Raw genomic sequence first — 25,815 nt, 5'->3', positions numbered from 1 at the left:
TACTTCCCCATACCCTACCAGAACTAGCAGCAGAACCCAGAAGAAACTGTAGCTGCAAGTGTCGAGCTACAGAACAGAGCCTCTGAGCCCTGAGAACTGAGAACACAACTCCTGAGTGGCAGATGCACACTGCAGCCAATCCCAGTGATGAGTGGAGAAACAGAGGCAAGGCAGCTGAGGCCTACAGGTCGCCATTGCTGGAAGGAAAACAAAGCCACAAACACACCAGTGGCCTCTCCCACCCCACCCCAACCCCACTCACCTGGAACACCTCAGGCAGCACAATACTGCATCTGGCTGCTGCAGCAGCACCCAGACACCTAAAGGGCTCAGAACCCCATCACCCTCCACATTCTCCAATGGGAGTGGAGCTCTGAGACTGAGGCGACCTGATCACAGAGGAGAAACAAACTGCCCCAGGGAATAAAGGGCACCTTTCCCCCAGCAGATATCCAGGAGGCCTGGGCAATGAAGGAAGCTTGTGCACCACCTACTGGGAAAAAAAAATGACCTGCTAAAGATGCATCACTCCTTTTTTTTTCATTTTGTATTACTTTATTGCTCAAAACAAACACATCTTTTTTCCCCTTTGGAAGACAGAGCAGTGTTAGATCTTTCAGATTCAGGACAGCAGTCAGAGGAGAGCAAGGTGGGGCATGCATGAATCACCAGTGAGTCTCAGAAAACCCTGCCAAGAGCTCCAAAAATGCCAGTGCTGTGCTGGGGCCGAGGCACTTGAAGATCTCATTTGGTCTGTTATCCTACTCAGGGTTTGAGAAGTCAGGCAAAACAGACTGCTGTAAGATTTACTTTGTAGGCTGTTCACATGGCGATAAATTGTTGGGTTTCCTTCATGTTCCTAAAAGGAAAGCAAACATGCCACAAAGTATACCCTTTCTCACTAGCCCCCTGCAGGGGATCTTATAAAGACCTGAAGGACTGAAAAGGTCAGAGAAAATGCATGGTTCTAGACAGTTTCTGATTCTGCAAAGTCAGAAAGTCTTGCAAGCAGCAATTCTCCTTCACGTTAAGGAGAGCAAACAGTTTGTGAAAGATTTGGGTTATCTGTGGGTCTCCCAGCAGTCTCTTGGTGGCCAAGGCCGTTGCCTCATGCAAAACACAGGAGAAGGCAATGGAGGTGATTTCTGCCTGAGACATCCCTGACCATCCTGGCATGAACAGCAGAAACCTAACTCTCAAGATCTGTCTTCTGCTCTCCCTGGGACCCCTTGAGGCACAGTGTCCTCAGCACTATCGGAGTGTCGATTCCTTCCCTTGTCCCCAAAATCCTCTTCCTTGCAGATCTTCTTACTGCCCTGGACAGAAGTAGCTGTGTATTTTTCTTCATATTCATTCTTAAGGCTAGATGGCATGGTAAGGTGCTCGGTGGAGAGCCAAATTCTAGATTCCAGGGCTGCAATTTCAGCACTCTCAAATAAAGCAAATAGCAAAGAAATAGAAAAGAGACAGAAGGGCAAAAAAAATGCATTTGGGCTCAATGAGGAGTTACATACTGCAAGTTTAGATTTCAAATGTAGTCTAAACCTCTGACCATAGGGGATGGGGCAGGGTAGTAAAAGCCACAAATTAGTCTTCGGTACTGGTCCTTATTGTCATCTCTAGCCCGAAGTAGAGGGTAGCACCTGGCAGCTCCCTTCACACTTGCGGTACATTCAATAGAGAAATTCATCTTCCTGCACTTTCTCTAACACAACACCATCCACTCATAAGGTACCTTTCCAATTCTCCAGCTTCCACAGAATCCTGGTCAAGAGGAATGATGTACTTGGTTTCATTGGGACTGGAGAGGTCCCCAACAGGCTTCTCAGTAGCATGGCGACCTAATTTTCTTGGAAGACACTTTGCAAGACATGTTAAATGTATTTCCTGCAGCAAAGAAAAGCTTTGGCTGCCTTGCCTTCACCACAAGCCCAGAATCTTCTGATGCCCAAAATATGTGGACAGATTTAGAGAAGACATCCTTGTTCTTTATGCAGCTGTCATTATGCTGTTTTAATCCAGGCGGACACAACACAATAGTAATTGCCTCTGTCTTCCCCTTGTCCGTGCGCTCCTTAGAAAAAATGAAGTCTCCATCCTAGGCCCATTGCTTATTCCACTCTCTGTACTTTAGGGTCCAGTCCCCATCCATGACTGCAAGAAGCTTGCTGGTCGTCACTGTGCTGGTTCATCCTATAGTACGAAGAAACCGAAATGGAAGCTCGCTTCCATGTTCTTCATGTTCACTATCTAGCATTCCAGCTCTGTGAGATGGTCTGAAAGCTCGGGGACCTTAGAAGCATTCAGGTACACCTGATGGTCTTGTTCTAGCCAGGTCACATTCTCACTAACTGGAACAGACATGGACTCTGACGCCTTGTGCCAGCTCCTGTTGTGCTCCGGCGCCCAGAGTGCCACATGGCAGAAATAGTAGCCAGAGTTTTCTCTGCTAATATCTTGAACCAGTAAATGGTAGCAGTGTGCATCCACATAACTCAAAGCAATGTGAGGGAAGCTCTGCACCAGGGAATCATAGCCCAGCCCTGCCAAAACATGGGGGCCAGGCAGAACGCTGTTAGGCATCCTGGAGAAGTACCAGGTCACCTCAGGAAGGACATCATCCGCTTGGTCTGTCATGATGTTGTGGGTCAGGTCCCGCTCCTTTCCTTCAGCCACAGACACATTCTTGCCCACAGCTGCTTACAGAACCGTAGGCTGGATCACCACGGTGGTCATGTCCATGGCTTTTTCTTGAATTCCTTGCGGTTGCCCTGCTCTTTGATCCACTCGCTGACATTGCACCTGTAGGTGCCCTGGTCCTCGGCCTGCACCCAGGACACAGGGAGTCTGTACTTGTTGTTCCTCACCCCACGGTGTCCAAGTGCAAGTCTCCTCTGTGGTAGTGCTGCTTGTAGCTGGACCCCAGGTACAGCCAGCCCTCATGGGTCAGGACGAGGACACTTTGCTGTGTAGAGTGGTGCCACAGTTCCAACAGCAGTGCCAGGTTAGTGTGCAGCGGGCATGCAGTGGAGGCCACACAGTGCACCTGGAAAGGCTTACTCTGGCACAGGCTCAGGCCGGGAGAGGGCGGCGGACTGGCCGCCACGCACAGAGCGTCGGCCAGCACTTTCACTTGCTCTGTATCCTGAGTTGCCCTGGACGGTGGTGTCTGTGCTGAGGGTTGAACATTTGTAATAACCTTAGTCCAAGGACCGGACTTTCTTGATGTGGAGCTTCATGGCGTCACTGGCTGTTCTCAACAGCATCTCGTCCCTCTGCAAGTGTTTCTGGTACAGCTGGTCTGGGAAGCCCACCTCCCAGGTGCTGGCAAGCTCTACAAAATGGATCCCCAAAGACAAAAAGCTCCAGTCAAAGTTTTGCTCACTGGGGCCATCATAGTTACTGACGTTGCACGGGAAGACCAACTCGGTGCCTACCACCTGTACCGGGCTCCCAGTGGGGACTGTAACCACACGCCCATGACAAAGAGCCAGCAACAGGAGCACTAGCAGCAGTGGCATGAGTGCCAGGCGCCCCATGCTCACTGGCCAGGAGCGACTCTCCACCTTCACCTCCTTCCCCACCACCTGTCCTCCTTGGACTCCTCAAGCTCTGGCTGCTCCAGGTTCACTGATCTTCCACCTGGGCTGCAGGCCTGCTTTGTGCTCCTCGCCAGCCGAGCAATCCCTGCACTGAGCACACACACACCCTTCACTCCAGTGCGCCTGCTTACCTCCTCCTCCCCTATCCTCCTGCCAGCCAGGCACCAGAGCCACCTCACCCGCCAAGTGTGCAGCCCCGGCCAGTGCCCAAAGGCAAAAGAGAAGTTTTGTGTTTACTTATACAGGCAATGGAACTAGAGTCAGTGCTGACCTAGCAGAAGGAAGTTTTGTATTGATGGCAGGTTGAAGCCTTTACTTAGAATGGACTATCCTTTTTAAAATTCTAAGTACTTTGTATAGACTTTTCAAATATTTGAAAATAAGACCATACTTTTAAAAATGAAAGTGATGGGAAACTGTGGCATCAGTGTAAGATGCTGCTGAGAGGAGAAAGTATACATTGAAGAATGTGTTTAAAGAAAAAAGTGAGGGAAACATGAAAAGATTTTATATAAACACACTAAGTTCACTCTGGAATCTAGGTAGCTATTGCTATTATTTTTAGTCACTTTAATTGCCAGAGCTGAATCTATGAGCTATGAGTAGTTGTACAATAAATTCCTTCTGTGTTCGAGTTAGCCAGCATCAGATTTTGTTGCATGACAACAAGAACCCTGAGTCCTCACAGCATTTTAATTCATGGTTCTATCATTTTGGGGGCCCTATACCATCTTGCATTTCCTGGAATTGTATTGTTCAGATTTGATTGTTTCTTGGGTTCAGTGAGCCAATAATTATTTTTGCTTGAGAGAGTTCAAGCTGGTATCTGCCACTTTGCAACTAAAGAATCCTGCCTAATCACCTTGATGAGGAAAGCTCAATGTCCAGCTCTGGGCAGGCCAGCTGAGAGGAGTAGAGAGCGCCAGCTTTCTAGTTGATCAGCTGACACCATGACCTAGAGGTGTTTTCTGGCCCCAATCCCACCCAATGTACCCAATACCCACTGCCCCAGTTTCCCTGAAGCTGCCCACATTCCACTTCCACATTATACTCAACCCTCAACTGGTCGATTTTATTTCAGCCTCTGGATTTTCAGTCTTGTACCCAGTTATCACCATTCCCCTCAACTTCCATTTGTATCAAAAGCAACTCAAGATAGTTTAAGGAAAAAGAGAAATTTATTGAGAAGATTCTGAGGTTTCCAAAAGATTCCAAAGGGGGGTTGAGCAACCAGATTCCAGGAAAGGAAGAGATCAGGTAAACACTGGGCAAATCAATAATGCAAATTTGAGCACATTTTTTTTGCAGGACTCCATAATTAATGCCTTACGTTCCAACTGCCAGTCTCATCACTCCATATGAAATTCTAAACTCTGAAAACAGAATCTAATTTTCATAGCGTGAGCCATAAGTCCAACCTGGACCAATTAGCAGTGTCCGGGGTGCAGTCCCATCTGACAGGTGGATCCCTGCTGGTGTACCTTCCCCACTGTGGATAAGTAGGGAGCCAGTCTTGGAGAAGTGCAGCAAGCTGTCTTTTGAACTCCATCTCTTTGCTGCCCAGGACACGTTTACACCAGTCTTCCAAAGTATTAAGAGATACCTTAGCCTGTAACACATACAATCGTAATGTACACAACTGCAACCACATATGCACCTTTTTCAAGAGGAGACAGGTCAAACTCAGGTTCAGCTAACTCATGCAGAGGCCTCCAGAGGCAGGCCGTGACTTCCTGATGTTCATGATCTCAGATACATCCATTCCTCACTGAGCCTAATTTCAGTTCTGACACTATATTTTGCAAATTATAAGTTTAGACAATGCCAACAATGGTGAGGAAAATGAAGAGTAAAGAATTTTAAAAATTATAATAGCTCCTATTTTTAAAAGGAGAGAAAAGAAAAAAACATGATGAATAATCAAAATTAGACTCTTCAGCAGCCAAGGCTAAGTCATTGTGTTAGCAAGTGGTTGGAAAAGTGTGGCTAGAGTTTATAGGTTCGTCCTTCAATTGCTCATTCCATATTTACCTTTCCTCCCACCAGCATATCAGCTGATCAGGGTTCTTTCTATACATGGTATATCAATTAGGGTCAGGTTCAGGTACATAGAACACACAGAAACACAGGCTTAAGAAAACAGAAATTCATGTCTATTTCATGTAACAAAAATCTGGAGATAACCACTCTAAGAGGTATGATGGCTCTGTAAATGTTACAGGGACTCAACTTCTGTCTGTCTCTAGGTTCTGCCAAACCTAGAGTGTGGCCCTCTTTCTCATACTCCAAGATGTCACCTGGAACTTTAACCAACTTACCAACATTCAACTAACAGGAATGAGGAAAGGTAGAACTGTGTGGCTCCTCCTTTTGAAATAACTTCCTAAAAGTACTACATCCTTCTTTATCTCACAGGCTGGAACTTATTCACATATACACAATTTGTCACGACAGAAGCTGAGGAATGTGGATACTCTGTGATTTTGTAGAAGTACTTTCACTATGTTTTGTATTGGTCTCAGCGTATCAATAACCAATGTTGTGGCTGAACTGGCTCTTTGGTTATTATTATGATTGCAAGATGCCCTTCAGCAATAACCATCAGGAAATTTTAAAAGATACAGGTTTATTACTTACCTGGGGCCACACAGCGAGGTCACAGGGGGTGAGAAGAGAGAGAGAGAGAGAGAGAGAGAGAGAGAGAGAGAGAGAGAGAGAGAAAACAGACTCAGGGTTTTGATTTTATTAAGGTCAAGGGTGGGGGCCTAAGGTTTTGTAAGCTCACTACTGGTGAATTTAAAACATAAAAGGGGGAATTTAATGATGCCCTGGAAGAGGACAAAAAAACGTAACCCAAATGGTCAGTATTGAAATCAACCGAAATTTGTAAAACAAAGGAACTCCAGTGGGGGAGGCAGCCTGTCTCTTTTTCTAGTCCTGTGGCTAGCAAAGTGTTTATTCAAGAAAGCTGTCTTTGAAATGGATGCCGCTTTGAAATAGATGGCTTAGCAATCAAAGCTTATTTCAGGCACTTGGATTACAAAGAACAACAACAACAACAAAACCCAAATGTCAGAGCTTGCCCTATAACATATTTCTTGCCTGGGTCTCTCTCCTTGTCTTAAATCTGGTAATCTTGTCCTTCGATGTCCCTGGCCAACTGATCAAATCATTAATGGCTAACCATTAGTATTGATCTTGTCTGTGGCCACCTTACCTTCTAGGAAAAAAAGAAAAATCAGATATAACAGTCAAAGTTTTGCCCCTTGAGAGAAATTCCTTCTTCAAATGTCCTTCAGAATCACCCCTAAGTGGAGCTGTAATGCTGTGGTCATCGACTTCCTGATGTTCAAATCACAAACTCAGTCCCAGGCCTATAAATCTCTAGCAAGTGAAATAAGAAGAGAAGGAAAGATTGGAGATCCAGCCACACAAAAGCAGTGTGTTTACTGGACTCTTACTGATATTATAAGGTCACTGTGGTTCCTCCTACCTGCTCTCCTCATTTCCCTTAAATTCTTCCCATTCTCAAGCTTGATTCACTCTTCTCTTGTTGACTCCTTGAACTAGCCCAACCTCACCCCTTTATATTTCTAAGAAGTTCCTTTTTTGCTTAAGTTTTCCAGGATCAGTTTATATTTGTTGCATTTCAGAATGCTGGCTGACATAGAAATGGTATCAGAAAGTAGGATTCAGGCAATGACTCCTGGAAAATTTAGGATTTCTTACGTGGTTGAGATGGGGGACAAGATAGCAAAGCTCTTCTTCATATCTCTGCACAGTAGTATAGTGGCGAAATAGTTAAGTTATTGCTTCTGAGCACCTAGAATAAAGTGTCAACTGAAAACAAGTTTTGCATAACTATATAACTTCTTTGAGAGAACATTAAGAAGACATGAGGAACTCAAGCATCATAGGTCATGGTGGCTTCATCTGACCTCGCGAAATAAATTAAAGCAAGAAAGAGATGAACTCATCACCACAAAGTATGGATTAAAACTCAAGCACATTCTGTAATTATTAGATCTCATATTGTTTGGTTCTCAGGGCTAACTAGAAAACCTCATCCTACAGGTTGCCCAAGTATACCAGTTGAAGTCATAGCCTCTTCAGGGACTTATGTGAGTATCAGGGTGTTAACTGGGAAATAATGAAACCTTGACAATTTGAATGGGCATTTCTGAGAGGATTTGTAGAAATTCCTTGTTGAGAACCCAAACCACTTAGGGATGAAACAAAGCCAAACTTGTAGAAATAAAGCCAACACAATCTGAGAGTATTTGCAGAAATGGATTTTGAGAGTTCTTGACCAGGTAGAGGGATACACGGTTTTATTTTGAGCTAAATTGCCAACATGGATACACAGTGCAGAATTTGAAATTTGTGGGCCAGCTATAGCAGATAGGTTTGGATTTATGAGTTTTCAGGAATTGTTAACATGAACTAGATCTTTTCTGGTTCTTTATAAAATATTTTTAAATACCAGAAATCCTTTGGCATTTGTAGAGAAAGTAATTAAAAACTTTGGAGAAAGCTGAATAGGAACCATCATATATGTCATCCTGACCCCTGACTATATTGCCTGAATGGAACCACAGAATCTCCTTCCACAATTTGAGACACTGTTGGTAAAGAAAATTCCAGTATATTTTTTAAATGCTCTATCGGATTTTATGAACAGGCATGTAATCCTGCAGCTGAATTGGAACGCTTGGTTTTGTTTGATGAGGATATGGAGATCCTTGAATGGCAGAGGTCAAGTAATTGCACTTAACCATCATAGGAAATGTGAGTGGGATGATCATAATGGGTGGCAAGGTAAGGGTGGTGGTCAGAATCATTTGATATTACAGATTGCTATATGTAGTAAATTAACCACAGAGTCTGGAGGAATGAAATTGATGGACAACCCACTAGGGTCCCATGAGATTTAGGGAATGCTTTGTGGTGGTCACATCCCCTATAAGCAGAACAAGATTGACAAAGTGAAATGTCAATCTAAGTGAGGCAGATAGCTTGAAGTGCAGACTCTGGGCTCATTCCTGAGTTCTCAAAGCTAGAAAGGTTGAGGGAAAGTTTATTTACTCAAAAAATATTTGTTGATCATCAAGTATATATGGAGACACTGGAGAAACAGTCACAAGCCAAAGTCTGTTACCATAGACTAGATGGGAAGGTAGACATGTTGGTAGGAAACGGTGTAATGGCACCATAGTAGAAGTACGGGGGGTTATAGGAGCACAGATGTGGCATGAATACTCAGAAAATGTTTCCTGGAGGAACTGACTGCTAAACTTAGACCTGAAACATCAGAAGGAGTTATCCAGGTAAAAGAAGGGGACAAGTGTGTTCATAGCTAAGAAAATATTATATATGGAGATACAGAAATGAGAGAGAGAGAGAGAGAGAGAGAGAGAGAGAGAGAGAGAGAGAGAGAATTTCAAGTAATCTAAAGAATGACTGTGTCTAAAAATATCTAACTAGATATCTTGATTTACCATCCACACCCTTCCAACATATTACAAAACTTCTAGACATGTTAAATAAAATAAAACAAATGTTCTCTCGAATGTATAGCTAGAACACAAAATTATTAAAAGAAATAAATATAGGCCAAAAATGAAGAGGCAACCAAAACACAATGCCGTAAGCACATAAGTTGACAGCATGGCATTCCTGATATAGGTTACTGATTTTAGAAACACAGTATTTGAGTTTCAATGACTATGTGAAGATGAGAGACAAGACCTTAGAGCCATTGTTGGTAGGGAGCTGGAAACAAAAATGAGTCAGATTTGAGATTAGAATTTATACTCTCACTATGGTCCAAGATCCTTCAGCCTGATAAATTAACATAAAATGTGTTATCAGGCTGGTGAGATGATAAGCTGTCTGCCCAGCAGAAGCAAACACAAAACTTCTCTGGAGGTGAACTCTCCAAAGGACTCCCACAAGGCCCTGCCAAATTCCAAAATCACAAAACACAGAAGAAACAATCTCCCATGACCCGGAGTCAGCAGAAACAACAAATAGCATAATTAAACCCATAAGAATTTCAATGAATAGAATGATCATAACAGAAACAAAGAAATAGAATGTTTAAGTGAGAGACATAAAAGAAAGGGACTTCTCTGTGCAAGCCAGTCAGCCTCTTTTCTAGGGCTTGATCAACACTGCAATGAACACTCTTGTACAGACCTCCTTTGGCACGTGTTCAAGGGATTCTCTTTTTTGTTTTTGCTAACATTTTTGATAGAGGCTCCAGAAAGAAATACATTTTGTATTGTGCCCTGGAAAACACAAGCATGCGTCCACATACTTAAACACATATAAGCACACTCATGTATATGTAAATGAAATAAAATTTTTATAAAACAATATTTGCCCTTACTACATGCAATGCAAACTAATATTTTCTATTCTGTTTTCTTCTAGTTCATTTGTTTAATGGTAGTCACAACCCACTAAATTAATTTCATAATGCACTCACTAAAGTATCATCACCAGCAATTTAAAAAAGCATTGCTATATGATATACACTTAAAAGTAGAATTTGCTGGATCATAAATTAGGGGCATCTTTGATGTTACTAGGTTGTTCTAAACACCTATCTAAATTCTACTCTCTAAAATGATTGTATCTTTACTCCATATTCTCATGAACACTTGTATTGTCTAGATCTCAAAATTTTTCCAGTCTCTTCAGTGTGAAATTGTCTTTGAAGGAAAATTTAAAAAGTAGTTGAGTAGCAAGAGGCAGATGTAGAGTCAAGTGAGGGTTTTTTTTTAATATGGGATCTACTAGAACATGCTTAAATGATATTGTTAATGATCCAGATGAAAGGGAGAGATGAATGATTCTGAAAAATGAGTGTTTGGGAGAGGTGGGGAGGGGAGTAAAAGAAGTCACATGTTTAAAGTGCTAAAAAAGAGGAGGCGGGATTGGATCCAAAGAACAAGTGAAGGGATAGGAGGAGAGAAATTTTCTCCCTTGTAACAGAAGGGAGAAGAAGTTGGGTGCAAAATTAACCTAGATTTAAAGATTTGTTGATGGAAAAGTGAGGGTTTTGTTTCGAAGCAGACTTGGTGTTTGCTCAGGAGCTTCCAGTCCAGCAGGAAAACAGAATAAGTAATTAGAAGTTACATATCCTTAAAAGGAACATGGCAATGTGGTAGCACTCAATAAGAGATTTGACTGAGTCTCATGGGTCCATGGAAGGCTTACTAAGAAAATGACTTTTAAGCTGAGACCTGAATGGCGAAGAAGAGTTACTAAGGCAAAGATTGGGAGAAAATTGTACTAGTCTGAGGAAATTATATAAATTATATAATATTATATATATATTATAGAATTATATAATATAGTATATAGAATATAAGATATAATTATAAAGTATATTACACATATATAATATGCATATTGCTGAGATGAAGCTAGAGAGGTAAGCAAGATTCACATTAATTAAGGTCTTATAGGCCCTGTAAAGAGTTTGGACTTAACTCTAAGTTAAGTGGGAAATCATTAGAGAATATTAAGCAAGACAATGAACTTGACCAGGTATGTTTCTTTAAAAATATCAACATTGCTGGTTTTAGAGACTGTATGGGAGATGGGGGCCAGAGGAGATGTAGTGAGACCCATTTTCAGTAGTCCAGGCAATAGATGCTGTTGAGTTGGACTGGAATGATGGCAGCACATACGGAAAGACTGAAGAGATATGTGAGGGATAGAATTAACAATGTTTGGTGATAGAATGTTGGCGTGGGTGTGTGCGGTGGGGGAGAGATTCAAGGGAAACTCATGTATTTTTGACATAGACAACTGGGTGGATGGTGTAAACCTTGCTAAGATGGAAGAGACTGGAAAAGAATCAAGTTTAGTGGAGAGGATCATGAGTTCATTTACATTCATTTTGAAGTGTGTGCAATAAATATGTCACAGGAATTCTCTTGGCTGCTGACACCAATGCAGATCCAAACAGAATACCCAGTCAGGGGTAGTTTAAACAAATGGGGCTTAAACTTTAACAAAACCAAAGGTCTAGATGAAGGTGGTTGTTGAGTTGGTTCAGTAATTTAAAATGTCAATGCTGACATCCCCATAATTCTCTTGGCTTTTTTCCCTCATGATCACAAATGCTGTTCAATGCATCCAAGCCCACGGCAGGTAGAAGGGAAAAGTGGGAAAAGGTTTTCTTCTTTCGAGGCTTTGTCATTTTGTTTAGAAAGGGAAGCTTCTCCCTAGTAGAATACCTCACTTTAGCCTCCCTTGCATGTCCACCCTTAAGCCAATCAATAACTAAGAGGATTGTGAACACTATCACTCATTAGGCCAGTTCTCTTTTCCTCCATAAAATCAAGGAAACTCTGTGAAATACCTGCATGGGAAAGGTTGGGCAGGAAATTGTTGGATAGGCCAAGGACCATGATTGCCACAACAGAAAAGAGAATGTCCATGACTCTTTTGACTATATGGACCTAGAGAGCAAAAGAGAAATCCAGACTGGAAATACAAATTATGCTGTCAACTGCCAGGGATAAACATGTTGACATAAAGTTAAATCATAGAATTTCCCTCCTACAACACCTGCTAAAATAACCCCCCCCAAAAAAATAGTAAAATCTAGCAAAAAGCCCACCAAGCCACAACAAAACAAAGGAACCCCATGCCATAAATTTGAAAAGTGGCAGAGCCCAGCAACTATTCACCACCACCACTAGTACCACCATTCTGTGAACCCTTAAGGTACAGTGAGATGGACAGCTAGACACACATCTTACAGTGCAGTTCCGTAAGGACAAAAGGGGGACAAAATTTTTCAGATGTGGTAAGTATGAGAGTGGGACAATCCATAGAGAAAATAGTGGACTGAATGTGGCTTTCTATTTAAGCATGAGCCAGATGAAAAGAAGCAAGCTATTATGCAAACATAGTAAAGTGAAAAGGTAAACAGAAACATAATATGCAAAAACAGGTTTAAAACCTAGCTTGAAGGAAATCACAACCCAAGGGACAAAAGAAAATTGCTCACAACTGCATCTTCTTACGAAAGAACTTAACAACAACATTTTCCCATGCATGGGGAGATGTCTGAAATGATGTTCACCTAATGTTAATGATGGCTGTTTTGGAGTGTGGCATTGTAAGGTGATTTTTTTTTTTGCTTTCTTCTTTATACTTTTATGTACTGCTTAAATTTCTTATAATGGGTATTTTTTTAAATCAGCACACAAGTGGTATTTAGATCCTTAGGTATGTGAGATTTCTTAGGAAGAGAGCATAGCAAAAAGACGAAAGAAGAACATTAGGAGAAATATTTAAAGAATCCTCATGATTAAAAGTTGCATATAGTAAAGATTTCTGACAAAATGGTAGGAACGTGTTATTAGAAAGTTAAGGGCAAATGTTCAAATGGGAGAGAGTGATCAACTCTGTGTTAAATGCTGATGTGAAGTCAATGAGATTAAGACTTAGAATTGGCCATCGAGCTTTGTATTTTTTTTTTTTTGGTATTAATGATCTGAGCAATAGCACGTTTAGGAGTGATCGAAGTTCAAACCAGACTAAGGAGGTTGAAAAGTGCATGAATAATGAGGAAATAAGGACACCGTCATACAGATTATTCTTTTAATGCACTTAAATTGAAAACACAACCGTTGAAGGATATAATCATACCGCAAAAACCTGAAAATTCTGGAAGAACAAAGAAATTACAGATGGTGGGCTAGGTTTAGATTAAAGGAGGGAAGGAAGCAAATTGGTGCTAATAGAGAGAGTCTTCTAGGTTTAGTAGTGGGAAGGTGAAGTTGTTCCCAGCGGAGAGCTTCTATGTTCTCTGTGAAGGAGAAGACAAGGTCATTTGCTGAGTGTGAGAGGATAGGAGGTAGAATAAGAGATTTCATGATAATGGAGGAGTAAATTTACAAGAGAAATATGATAGGACATATTTCTAAAGTGGTAGAAATGTGCCACATTATTTTACTTTCTGTAGCTATGCTTGGCAGCCAAGTATAAGCAGGGAAGGGACATAGTCATCCATGATTAGGATTTGTCTAATGGTTGCAAAGAAATATCAATGGGGAATGGGGTTAGGGAGCATTTGCAAGATAGTCCTTGAAAACATGAACCATGGATTCTCATTTGGATAGTGGGGGAAAGGACACAGGAGAGAAGTAAAAGAAAGAAACAGAGAAAGTAGATAGGTCAGTTATCTAAATCACGATGACATCTAAAAGGTGGAATGAAAGCAGTGGAGTATCAAAGTCTAAGGAAAGAAGGCTTTGATCAGAGTAGGATATTTAAATGAAAGCTTCTGAAGTGGAGAAATTTCACTTTATGATAAAATCCAAACTCTGATTGCAGGCATAAAGAACTGAGACGAGTGGAGGAAAAAGACATTAGAGATGAGGTCATGAAAGGAGATCGGATTGTTGGATAGGTTGAATATTGAATTAATCTAAGAAGATAGCAGCAATTGAGATAAAGAGAATTGTGAGCTAAGTGCCAAAGTACGAAGGGGTGTGTCTAATAGGTGTGTTAGTGACAGTGATGAATACTGGTAGAGCCAAATGGCAGAAGCCTCAAAGGGCCATGGCCCTTTTTATGATAGAGGGTGCATATTAGTTGGCAGTAGTGCTGTGAAGTCAGAATGACACTATATTTCTCCACCCTGCTATATGTGGGAAGTGTGAGAATAAGCAGCCTCAATGCAGAGGGCTACTATGGAAGCAGCATGACTAGAGATATAGGTAAGGCAGGAAGAGAAAAGAATATTCGGAGAAGTTGAGAATGTAAGTGTGTCTGTGCACCACATATCAGAAAGTTCCAGGGAGAATGTTGCAAGGATCTGAGAGAGCAAGGGGAAGTAGTAGAATGCAGTACACAAAGGGAGAAGAGTCAAGAGCATTAGAGAGAGAGGGAAAATGAGAAAATATGTTGATCCGGGCAGTAACAAGGAAAACAGGGTTTGAAGGCAGGATTGAATTAGCTAGGTCTCTAGTTTGTCAAGATACTAAATCCTGACCATGGGTTAATGGACATTAACACTGTCAATTCTCTTGTAGACTGGTGGAGAAACTCCAAAGCCAGCATAATAGACCATGTGTTTCTGGCCCTAGAAACTTCAGGGACTCTCATGCTGTAAGAGTAGGTGCAGTGCTGTTGCTTAGTGCAGTAGGTCTGAGGGCAATGGAGAGGACGCTCTATAGTCAGGTACAGTGTCTAACTAATGGACTGCTTCTGTGGATGGGGATCAGTGTTGGCAAGTGCATGGCCCTGGGAGTTGGGCGTGAAGGTAAGTGTGATGGAGGAAATGTTACAAGGAGTTAATTTAGGTTCAGAGAGTTTAAGTAACTTGCCAAGGACACAGCTGGCAAGTGGAAGAGCTGAGACTCAAAATAAGATTGGTATCTGGTAATCCGTAATTATTTCAAAATAAAAAATTTTAAAAAGGTTTAAAAAAATCTGATCTACATCATTCTGAACCACTGCAATGACTTTTCAGACAGAAAGGGATACCTATAAAAGAAAGAGTATCAGACTACCTTCGGTGGTTTCATTTCCAAATCTAAATGCTAGAAGAAAGTGGAGCAGTTTCTGGCATTAGCCTATGGACAAGAGTCTTCCAAAATAAAATCAACATTGACAGATTGCCAACAAGAGTTTTGTCACCAGAAAAATCCTAAGCCTTGATAACAGGCGCTTGTGTATGACTTAATACAGCATGGCAGGGAGTCCCAGCTTTTCTAGAAATCTCCAGGCTCCAGGAGAAAGATGCCAGCCTCAGCCAGAAATAGGCTAATGTAGCCATACAACTCCCTGTGGTCAATCATCTCTAATGTTTCTCCCAGGACTGTCCCTGAAGGACAAGGGAAATCTGCCAGGGGACAGAACCTAGGGCAGCCAGATTTGCTGAAAAGAAACTTGTTTCTCTTCCAACTATGTAATCCAACAACTGTTGATCATGAGATTCACTGTCCCGTCACTTAGGTCCCCTGTTGGATACAATATATGTACTGAACAGATGATGCTGAACTAAAAATCTCTTCTTTCTTTTTTGAATTAGAAATTTTGTTGTGGTGGCACTGTTTTTATTCTGCCATTTTGAAGAGTCGATCCTCTGAGTTTCCATCCCACAAATTTTATTTATTTTTGGTATAATTTTATGCTATTAAGGTTATATGATTGTCAGAGGACCCAGGGATAATGAAATCTTTCCCCAGACCACTGTCAACACTTTCTTTAAACTTCTAAACGGAATGAAATATACAGGGGAAAAATAACAAATAAAAACCAAGATGCAACTCCAAATGCCTGCTGGCTTGAAAGCACCTGCTCCTGCAATGGTAGGATTCCAGCTCTATCTCCATGTATTACCCAGTTATTTCTCCTTTTAAGGCTCCCCATTATGCTCCCTCCTGGTCACCAAATCTCTCCAAATATTACCCAATATTCTAACTTTTAACATTTTAGATGGGTTTTGCCTGTTTTTGAACTTTATATAAATGGAATTATGTAGTATGATAGTCTTTGTCTCTTGCTTCTTTTGATAAACATTGTGAGATTCAACCTTGTTGTGTCTAACAGTAGTTCATTTATTATTATTACTATAGAGTTTTACATCTTGTAATACACATTTTTGTTAAACTAAGAAATTTTTTCAAAGTAAGGAGGCTTTTAAAAATCATTAATATGGGAGAGGAAGAAAGTGCCAATGATTGACTTCTGATTTTATAGAGAAAACTTACAAGTAATTATTTAAATCCTTTAGTAACACAGAGATGTCAATTGCAACATTATTATCAGGACAAAAATTTATCAAATAAGACAACCAATCAGAATTGCAGGTTTCTTTTAGAGACTATTTTCATAAGACATGGCAACAATTTCTCAAGTTTTAGAATCTTATGTGATAAGCTTGTACAAATAATATTTCCAAGGCTAGATTTATATGAAGAGAAAATATAACAATTTATAACAACAGTGCAATACACAGAAGTCTATTTTGCACGGAGAAACAAAATTTATATTGTTGTGAATGTTTTCAACCTAACGATATGTTATCAAATCATTTTCTTTTACATAGTTTGGGATGAAAATGGTAACTTTGTAGCTACAGAGGGAAGAGGACAACTTCTACATTTCTGAGGCTTTTTAAAAATATTTTTACTGTAAAATAAAACATAGATACAGAAAAGTGCAGGGATCAAATGTATGGCTTAATGAATTATTATAAGTTAAAAACCACTCGGATATGAAATGAAACTTTGTCAGTCACTCAAGAAGCTCCTTCCATGTTCCACACCCCAATCACAGACCCTCCTGCCCTCAATAAGAAACCACTATCTTGAATTTCATAATTACTTCCTTGTAATTTTTTTGTGGTATTATCATCCAAATGTGAATCTCTAGATATTATAGTTGAATATTGTCCACAAATCTATAGATTCCCTCCTTTATCTTTTTCATTTTCTATTATTTATATTTATACTAATAATACTACCAATATAATTACTGGAGATATTAAAACATTTTTGACACACGTTCTCCCAATTTTCCTCCACCACCAACTTTTAAAAATAGTCATATTATATATACATTGTCAGCCCTACATAATACACTCTTCCACTTAACCCATGTTGATTTTAGTTCTACTATAATTATATAATTAATGCTCACAACCAGTCCTTATGTCTGGCTCTAAACATATATCTGGAGCTGATTTCCTGTTGGATTCTTCTTCAGGAAGGGCTCATGGCAATGATATTCTCTGAGTCTCCCATATTGATAACAGTTTCTCTGTGTCGTTTATATTTGAAAGTCAGTTTTGCTTGACATAAAATCCTTAGCTCACACTTTATTTCTTTAATATAGTAAATATGTGACCCCATTTTCCTCTGGTATAAAATGTTTATGTTGAAAACTCTGTTAATAATCTAAATTCTTAACTTCATAAGTCACAAATTCTTTTTTTCCTAAATGTACAAAATATTTTCCCTTGAAAAAATGGTCCAGCAATTTTGCTACAACATCTTAATATTGGTTTGTTTGGGTAAATATTCTCTAGTACACAGAATGCTCTTTTAATGTGTAAGGGATGGACCACATGGTTCTACTCTTTCTTCTTCTTAGTTGAATGTGGGTGAGATATTTGGCCTGGACTGCTCCTCCCCCAGCTCTTGGCGTTTAGGTCTTTTTTGATTTCTTTTATCAGCAATGCATAATTTCCATCAAATAGATCTTGTACGCTTTTCGTTAAATTTATACATAAGATTTCATTTGCTTTGGAGCATTTGTAAATAGTTTTGTCTTTTTATGTTTTGTTTGCTATCTGTTTATAGTCAGTGCATAGGAATGCAAAAGACTTCTTTGTGCTATATTCTGTGACCTTGGTGAATTCATTTATGACTCTAGGTTTGTGTGTGTGGGGGGGGATTTCTTTCATTTTCTACATAGACAATCATGCCATCTGTGAATAAAGAGTTATTTCTTCCTTTCCTATTTGTGTTATTTTTCTTTCTTTTCTTTCCTTACAGCAGGGGTTAGAGCCTTCAATACTAAGATGAGTAGATATCCTTGCCTTGTCTTTAATCTTAGAAGAATAGCATTTAGCCTCTGCAGTGTAATCCCTGACACTTTTGAAAAACTTTTTGTAATGCAAGCGCATGACTTAAGCTTTGATTGTCCAGGCTTCAATTTCAAAGAGGCATTAGATAAAGACCCAGGCTGCCTCCCTACAACTGAGGCTCTTTTGTTTTACAGATATTGGTTGATTTCAACAACTGACAATTTGCGCTACCTTTTAAAATCTTTTCCCCATACTTTAAATTCCCACTCTTATGTTTTAAATTCACCAATAGAGTGAGCCCTCAAACCTCTAGGCCCTCACCCTCGACCCCAATAAAAGCAGCATCCCAAGACTGGTCTCGCTCTTTCTTCTCTCTCTCTCTCTCTCTCTCTCTCTCTCTCTCTCTCTCTCTTCCCTACCCTACCCCATTACTTCACTGTATGATCCCAGATGTGCTATGTCATTTCCAGGTCTTGTAAATAATAAACCTGTATCTTATTAAAGTTTCCTGATGGTTATTGCTAAAGAATGTCTTGCAATCATAATAAGAACTAAAATGGCTGGTCCAAACACAACATTGGTTATTGATAGGCTGAAACCACCACAAAATAGCCTTATACCGTTAGGTATGATGATATCTCTAGGATTTTTGGGGGGAGTGGGGAGATGTGCTTTTCAGGTTGAGGAAGTCCCTCTCTGCTCCTGGTGTAGTGGGAACTTTTTCTTGTAATCATAAATGAATGAATTTTGTTGAATCCTTTTGCTGTGTAAATAGATGTGCCAATCTCACACAGCAATAGGATAAAGAAAATCATATAGTCATACATACTACCTTTTTCTCTGTCTTGTTGATATGCTGGATTCCATTGACTATTTTAATTTCTATTTTTCAATTACAGTTGGCATTCAATATTATATTAGTTTAAAGTGTATAGCATAGTGGTTAGACATTTACGTAATTTACAAAGCGATCCCCTAATAAATCTAGTACCTACTTGGTACTATACGGTTATTACAATATTATTGACTATATTCCCTATGCTGTACTTGACATCCCCGTGACTATTTTGTAACTACCAATTTGTACTTTTTAATCCCTTCACTTTTTTATCCAGCCCCCCAACTCCCTTTGCATCTGTCAATCACCAGTTTTTTCTATGAGTCTGTTTCTGTTTTGTTTGTTCATTGATTTTGTTCTTTAAATTCCATATATAAGTGAATTCATGTAGTATTTGTTTTTCTCTGTCTGACTTATGTCACATAGCATAATATCCTCTAGGTCCATCCATATTGTCACAAATGGTAAGATTTTATTCTTTTTTTATGGCTGAGTAATATTCCATTGTGTATATATACTTCCTCTTCTTTACTCAATCATCTATTGATGGGCACTTAGGTTGGCTTCTATATCTTGGCTATTATAAATAATGCTGTAATGAATTTTTTGAGGAACCTCCAAATTGTATTTTATGTGGTTGTACCAATTTGCAATCCCACCAACAGTGTGCAAGGGTTTCCTTTTCTCCACATCCTGGCCAACACTTGTCGTTTTTTGATTTATTGATGATAGCCATTCTGACAGATATAAGGTGATATCTCATTGTGGTTCTAATCTGCATTTCTCTGATTATTAGTGACCTCGAGCATCTTTTCATATGTCTATTGTCCATCTGTATGTCCTCTTTGGAGAAATGTTTATTTAGGTCCTCTGCCCATTTTCAAATCAGATTTTTAATGTTAAGTTGTATGCATTCTTTATATAGTTTGAATATTAATCTTTTATCAGATGTATCATCAGTGAATATCTTCTCTCATTCAGTAGGTTGTCTTTTTGTTTTGTCCATGGTTTCCTCTACTATGCAAAAATTTTTTTGTTCAATGTAGTTGCATTTGTTTAGTTTTTCTTTTTTCCCTTTGCCTAAGGAAATATATCAGAAAAAAATGTTACTAAGAGCAATGTTAAGGAATTTACTGCCTATGTTTTCTTCTGGGAGTTTTATAGTTTTATAGTTTCAGGTCTTACAGTTAATCCATTTTTACTTTATTCTTGTATATGGTCTACTTTCACGTTTTTGGATATTTCCAAGATCATTTATTGAAAGAACTGTTTTTACCCCCATTATATATTCTTGCCTCCATTGTCGTAGATTAATTGACCAGGTAGGTGTGTATTTACTTCTGGGCTCTCTATTCTGTTCCATTGATCTATGTGTCTGTTTTTATACCATGTTGTTTTGATTACTGTAGCTTTGTAGTATAGTTTGATACCAGGTAGCATGGTAGTTTCAACTTTGTTCTTCTTTCTCAAGGTTGCCATGGCTAAAGTCTTTTATGGTTCCACATACATTTAAGAATTATTTGTTCTAGTCCCATAAAAAATGTCATTGGTATTTTAATAGGGATCATATTGAATCTATAGATTACTTTGGGTAATGGACATTTTAATGGTGTTAATTCTTTCTATGCAGAAGCACAGTATATGCTTTCATTTATTTTTATCTCCTTCAATTTCTTTCTTAAGTGTCTTATAACTTTCCAAGTATTAGCCTTTTACCTTCTTGGTTAAATTTATTTCTAGGTATTTTTTAAAAAATTTATTTCTAGATATCTCTTTCTGATAGTTTGTTATTGGTGTATAAACATGCAAGTCAATTCCTGAATATTAATTTTTTTATTTATTATTTAAACAATTTATTGTGACATTGGTTAATGAAATCTAATAAGTTTCAGCTGTACATTTTAACAGTAAGGCATATATATATATGTGTATATATATATATATTTACATATTTACACTCGGTGTTCACCACCCATAGTTAGATTTCTTTCTGTCACCACATATTTGACCCCCTTTACCCCATCTACCTCTGCCCTCCCCCTCCCCCTCCTCTCTGGTAACCACTAGTCTATAGTCCATGTCCATGAGTCCATAAGTGATATTTAAAGTGATTTTCAACTTTTTCTTTCTGACTTATTTTGCTTGCATGATTATCTCAAGGTCCATCCACTTTGTTGCAAGTGGCAGTATTTTATCTCTCCTTATGGCTGAGTAATATTCTGTTGTATATATGTACCCTAGCTTCTTTATACAGTCATCTATCGTAGGACTCTTTGGTTGCTTCCCTGATGAATATTAATTTTTTATCCTGTTAGTTTAATGAATGCGTTAATCAGTTCTAATGTCAGTGGGAGGGACTGACCCTCAGACTGGCCGACTGTGAGCAATGGCCATGATTACAGTGGATGAACTGTTATGCCAGGGCTGACCGCACAGAGTGGGGCCACCCTTTGGGTGTGCCATTTGTAGAGCTAAATGGTGATGCTCTGCTGTGGTCTGAGACAGTCCACTGGGTATATAAGTTCTGGAGCCCCTTAGGAGAGGCTTCAGTGCAGGCTGAGGTCATCCACCATCTGCGCCCTGCCCAGAGCCACCTGGTAGGAGCTACAAAGCAATCTATGGTTGGGAGCTGCCCGTTCAGGGCCCAGAAGCATGTGGGAGATGCCACGCTGTGACCCAAAGCTGGCTGCCAGCAGTGACTGGCCTGGAACCCCTCAGCAAGTGGCACTAGACACACTGAAGTCAGCTGCTGCCTGCCTGGGGACTTTAAGCCTTGGAAATTTTTTAGGAAATTGGCAGCTCAAGTGGAAGCCAGCTGTCCATGAGGCACACTCACTGAAAGAGCCTTGAGTAGTGCAAGAGTTGCATGGGGCAGGGTTCCAGGGAGTCACTCAGGTAGGGCAAGTGGCATTCATCAGGTTAATGCAGATTCAGATTTGACACTCATCTGCACCTGCAATCTGTGTGGAAGGCGGGCTCAACACAAGATCAATGGTGGCTATCCCTCCACCCCTCACCCTGAAGTCACACAATTCATTTTCACTCCGTATGTCTCTGGTGGCTTTAAAACTGCTGTCCCGTCACTGGAGCTTAGAGTGAGTGTGAGCAAGTGAGTCTGTGTGCAAGCCCTTGAAGAGGATGCCTGGGTTGCCAGCAGCCCCTGTCTCATCTGGACAGAATATCTGCTGATTTTCACAGCCAGATGTTGTTGGGAATCTTCATCTAGACACTGGAGCCCTGGGCTGGGGAATTTGGTGTGGGGCTGGGACCCCTTGCTCCTCAGGTGGGAACCCTGAAGCTGAGATATTTCTCTCAATTCTCAACCCCCACATGTGGGTGTAGGACCAGCCCATTTCTCATCTCTGCCCTTCCTACCAGTCTTAATGTGGCTTCTTCTTTATATTCTTAATTATAGGAGCTCTGTGCACTTCGACTTCAGATGGTGCTCCAGGTTGATTGTTCTATAATTTGGCTATAATTTTGATATGGTCATGGAAGGAGGTAAGCACAGCATACTTACTCCATCATTTTGACCAGAACTCCCTGCATCGACTGATTTTAAAATATTGAACCAAACTTGCATACCTGGAGTAAATCTTATTTGGTTGTGTCATATTATTCTGTTTACACATTACTGGATTGCATTTGCTAAAATTTTGGTGGGAGGAGATTCTTGAATCTATATTCAAGAGGGATATTAGTCTATAGTTTTTATATGCACTTTTTGTCTTGCTTGGTGTCAAAATAATTTTGCCTTTGTAAAATGAGTTGGGAAGTATTCCCTCTTCTTCCATGTTTATGTAAAATTGGTGTTATTTTCTTTGAATGTTTGGTAAAATTACCCAGTGAAACCATCTGGTCCTGGAGTTTCTTTTTTGGGGAGATTTTAATACATATTCATTTGCTTTAATGGTTATATGTATATTCAGGTTGTCTATATATTCTTGGCTGTGTTTTGATAGTTTGTGGTTTTGAAGATTGGTCAATTTCTGCTCAGCTGTCAAATTAAATGAACATGAATTTATTTTTAGTTTCTCTTATTTCTCGAATTTTTTATATTTGTGGTAAAACATGTATAACATAAAATTTACTATCTTAACTGTTCTTAAGTGTACAGTTTAGTAATGCTAAGTACATTCACAATGTTGTACAATTGATCTCAAGAATTTTTCCATTTTGCAAAACTGAGACTTTATACTCATTAAACAACTCCTCAGTTTCCCCTCCTCTCAGGTCCTGGCAACCACCATTCTACTGTATGTCTTTATAAATTTGACTACTCTAGATACCTCATATGAGTGGAATCATATAGTATTTGTCTTTTTGTGACTGGTATTATTTCATTTAGCATAACGTCATCAGGGTTTATTCCTTGTGTAGAATGTGTCGGAATTTCCTTCCTTCACTGAATAATATTCCAGTGTGTGTGTGTGTGTGTGTGTGTGTGTGTGTGTACACACACACACACACACACACACACACACATATATATATATATATATACACTATATTTTGTTTATCCATTTATTTATTGATGGACACTTGGGTTGCTTCCACAATTTGGCTATTGTGGAAAGTGTTGCTATGAACATGCGTGTACAAATGTCTCCTTGAGACCTTGATTTTAAGTATTTGGGATATATGCCCGGAAGTGGAGTTGCTAAGACATATGGTAATTCTATTTTTAATTTCTTGAGGGATCACCATTCTGATTTTCATAGTGGCTGCACCATTTTACATACCTACTACAGTGTACAGGGTTCCAATTCCTTTACATCTTCGCCAACACCTGTTACTTTCTTTTTTAAAAAAATAGTAGTCATCATAATGACTGTGAGGTGGTAACTCATTATGGTTTTGATTTGCATTTCCCTATTACTAGTGATGTCATGAATCTTTTCATGTGCTTCGTGGCTATTTGCATATCTTCTTTGAAAAAATGTCTATTCATGTCCTTTAGTCATTTTTTAAAATCAGGTTGTTTCCGTTGTTGAATTATAGAAGATCTTTATATATTCTAGATATTAACCTGTTATGAGAGTGCATCCCCCCAAATTCATGTCAAAGCCCTATCCTCCTTATCTTAGAATGTGACTGTATTTAGAGATGGAACCTTTAAAGAGGTAATTAAATTAAAACAAAGGCGTTAGTATGGGTCCTAATCCAATTCAAATGGTTTCCTTATAATAAAATGTAATTTGGACACATAAAGACACACCAGGGGTGCACGTGCATGGAAGGACAACCATGTGAAGAGGCAGCAAGGGTGGCCATCTAGAAGTTGAGAAGAGACGCCTCAGAAGAACCTAACCCTGTTGGCACTCTGGTCTTTGACTTACATCCTCCAGAACTGCGAGAAAATAAGTTTCTATTATTTAAGCCACCAGCTATGGACCGAATTGTGTATCCTCAAAGTTTATTATGTTGAAGTCCTAACCTTCAATGTGACTGAATTTTGAGATTGGGCCTTTAGGATGTAATTAAGGCTAAATGAAGTCATAAGGTTGAGGTCCTAATCTGCTAGGATTGGTGGTCTTATAAGAGGAAATCTCTCTCCACGTGCATACACTGAGGAAAGGCCATGTAAAGGTGGCCATCTGCAAGCCAGATAGAAAGCTCTCACCAGAACCCAACCCTACTGACACCCTTATCTCAAACTTCTAGGTTCCAGAACTGTGAGGAAATAAATTTCTATTGGTTAAGCCACCCAGTCTATGCTATCTTGTTATGGCAATCTGAGATGGCTAAGACATACCCAGTCTGTAGTACTTTGGTATGGCAGTCCTAGAAAAATAGTATATAATGCCTTATCAGATCTAAGATTTGCAAATACCTTCTCCTATCACATAGTTTTTACTCTATTGTGTCTTCTGATGTATGGTAGGTTTTCATTTTGATGTAGTCGAATTTATCTCTTTTTTATCGTTGCCTGTGCTTTTGGTGTCATATCCAGGAAATGATTGACAAACTCAATGTCATAAAGCTTCTCCCCATGTTTTCTTCTAAGAGTTTTATAGTTTAAGTTCTTATGAGTAGGTCTTTGATCCGTTTTGAGATAATTTTTGCCTATAGTATAAAATAAAGGTCCAATTTCAGTCTTTTACATGTGAATATCCAGTTTCCCAATATCATTTTTTGAAAACACTGTCCTTCATTGAATGGTCTTGGCAACTTTGCCAAAAATTATTTAACCATATATATGAGGGTGTATTTCTGGGCTCTCTATTCCATTCCATTAGACTATATGTTTGGCTTTATGCCAGTACCACACTGTTTCCATTATTGTAGCTTTGTAATACGTTTAGAAATCAGGAAGCATGAGACTTCCAACTTTGTTTTTTTTATCATCCTTTTAATAGCTGCAGGTCGTGTTGTCATGTCCACTGTTTCATTTTTGATATTTGCAATTTATATTTTTTGTTTTTGTCTTTATCAATTTTGCTAGAGTTTTATGAATTGTATTGATTTGTTTAAAGAATCAGATTTTTGTAACATTAATTTTCTCCATTGTTTTTCTTCTTTAAATTTTATTAATTTCTCGTCTTTTATTTATTATTTCCTTCCTTCTATTTGCTTTGGGTTTATTTTGCTCTGTGTTCAATTTTCTTGAGGTAGGAACTTGATTTTTTGATTTGAGATATGTTTCTCTTTTTAAATATAAACACATAGGGCTACAACTTTCATTCCCAGCACTGTTTTAGTTGGGTCCCAGAGATTTGATATGCTATATTTTCATTTTCGTTAAGTTCTAGATATTTAAAAAAATTTTTTTTTATATTTTCTCTTTGACACATGGGCTATTTGGAAGT

The 25,815-nt window shown here is 39.3% G+C and overlaps 1 pseudogene; it reads right to left on the bottom strand.

Moving 5' to 3' along the window:
* Positions 1 to 1,619: 1,619 nt before the first annotated feature.
* Positions 1,620 to 3,539, bottom strand: LOC107506585 (annotated as a pseudogene).
* Between the last annotated feature and the right edge of the window lie 22,276 nt (positions 3,540 to 25,815).

Source organism: Rousettus aegyptiacus, unplaced genomic scaffold, assembly GCF_014176215.1.
Source record: "Rousettus aegyptiacus isolate mRouAeg1 unplaced genomic scaffold, mRouAeg1.p scaffold_m13_p_9, whole genome shotgun sequence".
Classification (NCBI taxonomy): domain Eukaryota; kingdom Metazoa; phylum Chordata; class Mammalia; order Chiroptera; family Pteropodidae; genus Rousettus; species Rousettus aegyptiacus.
This window is presented reverse-complemented; position numbering and strand designations above follow the sequence as displayed.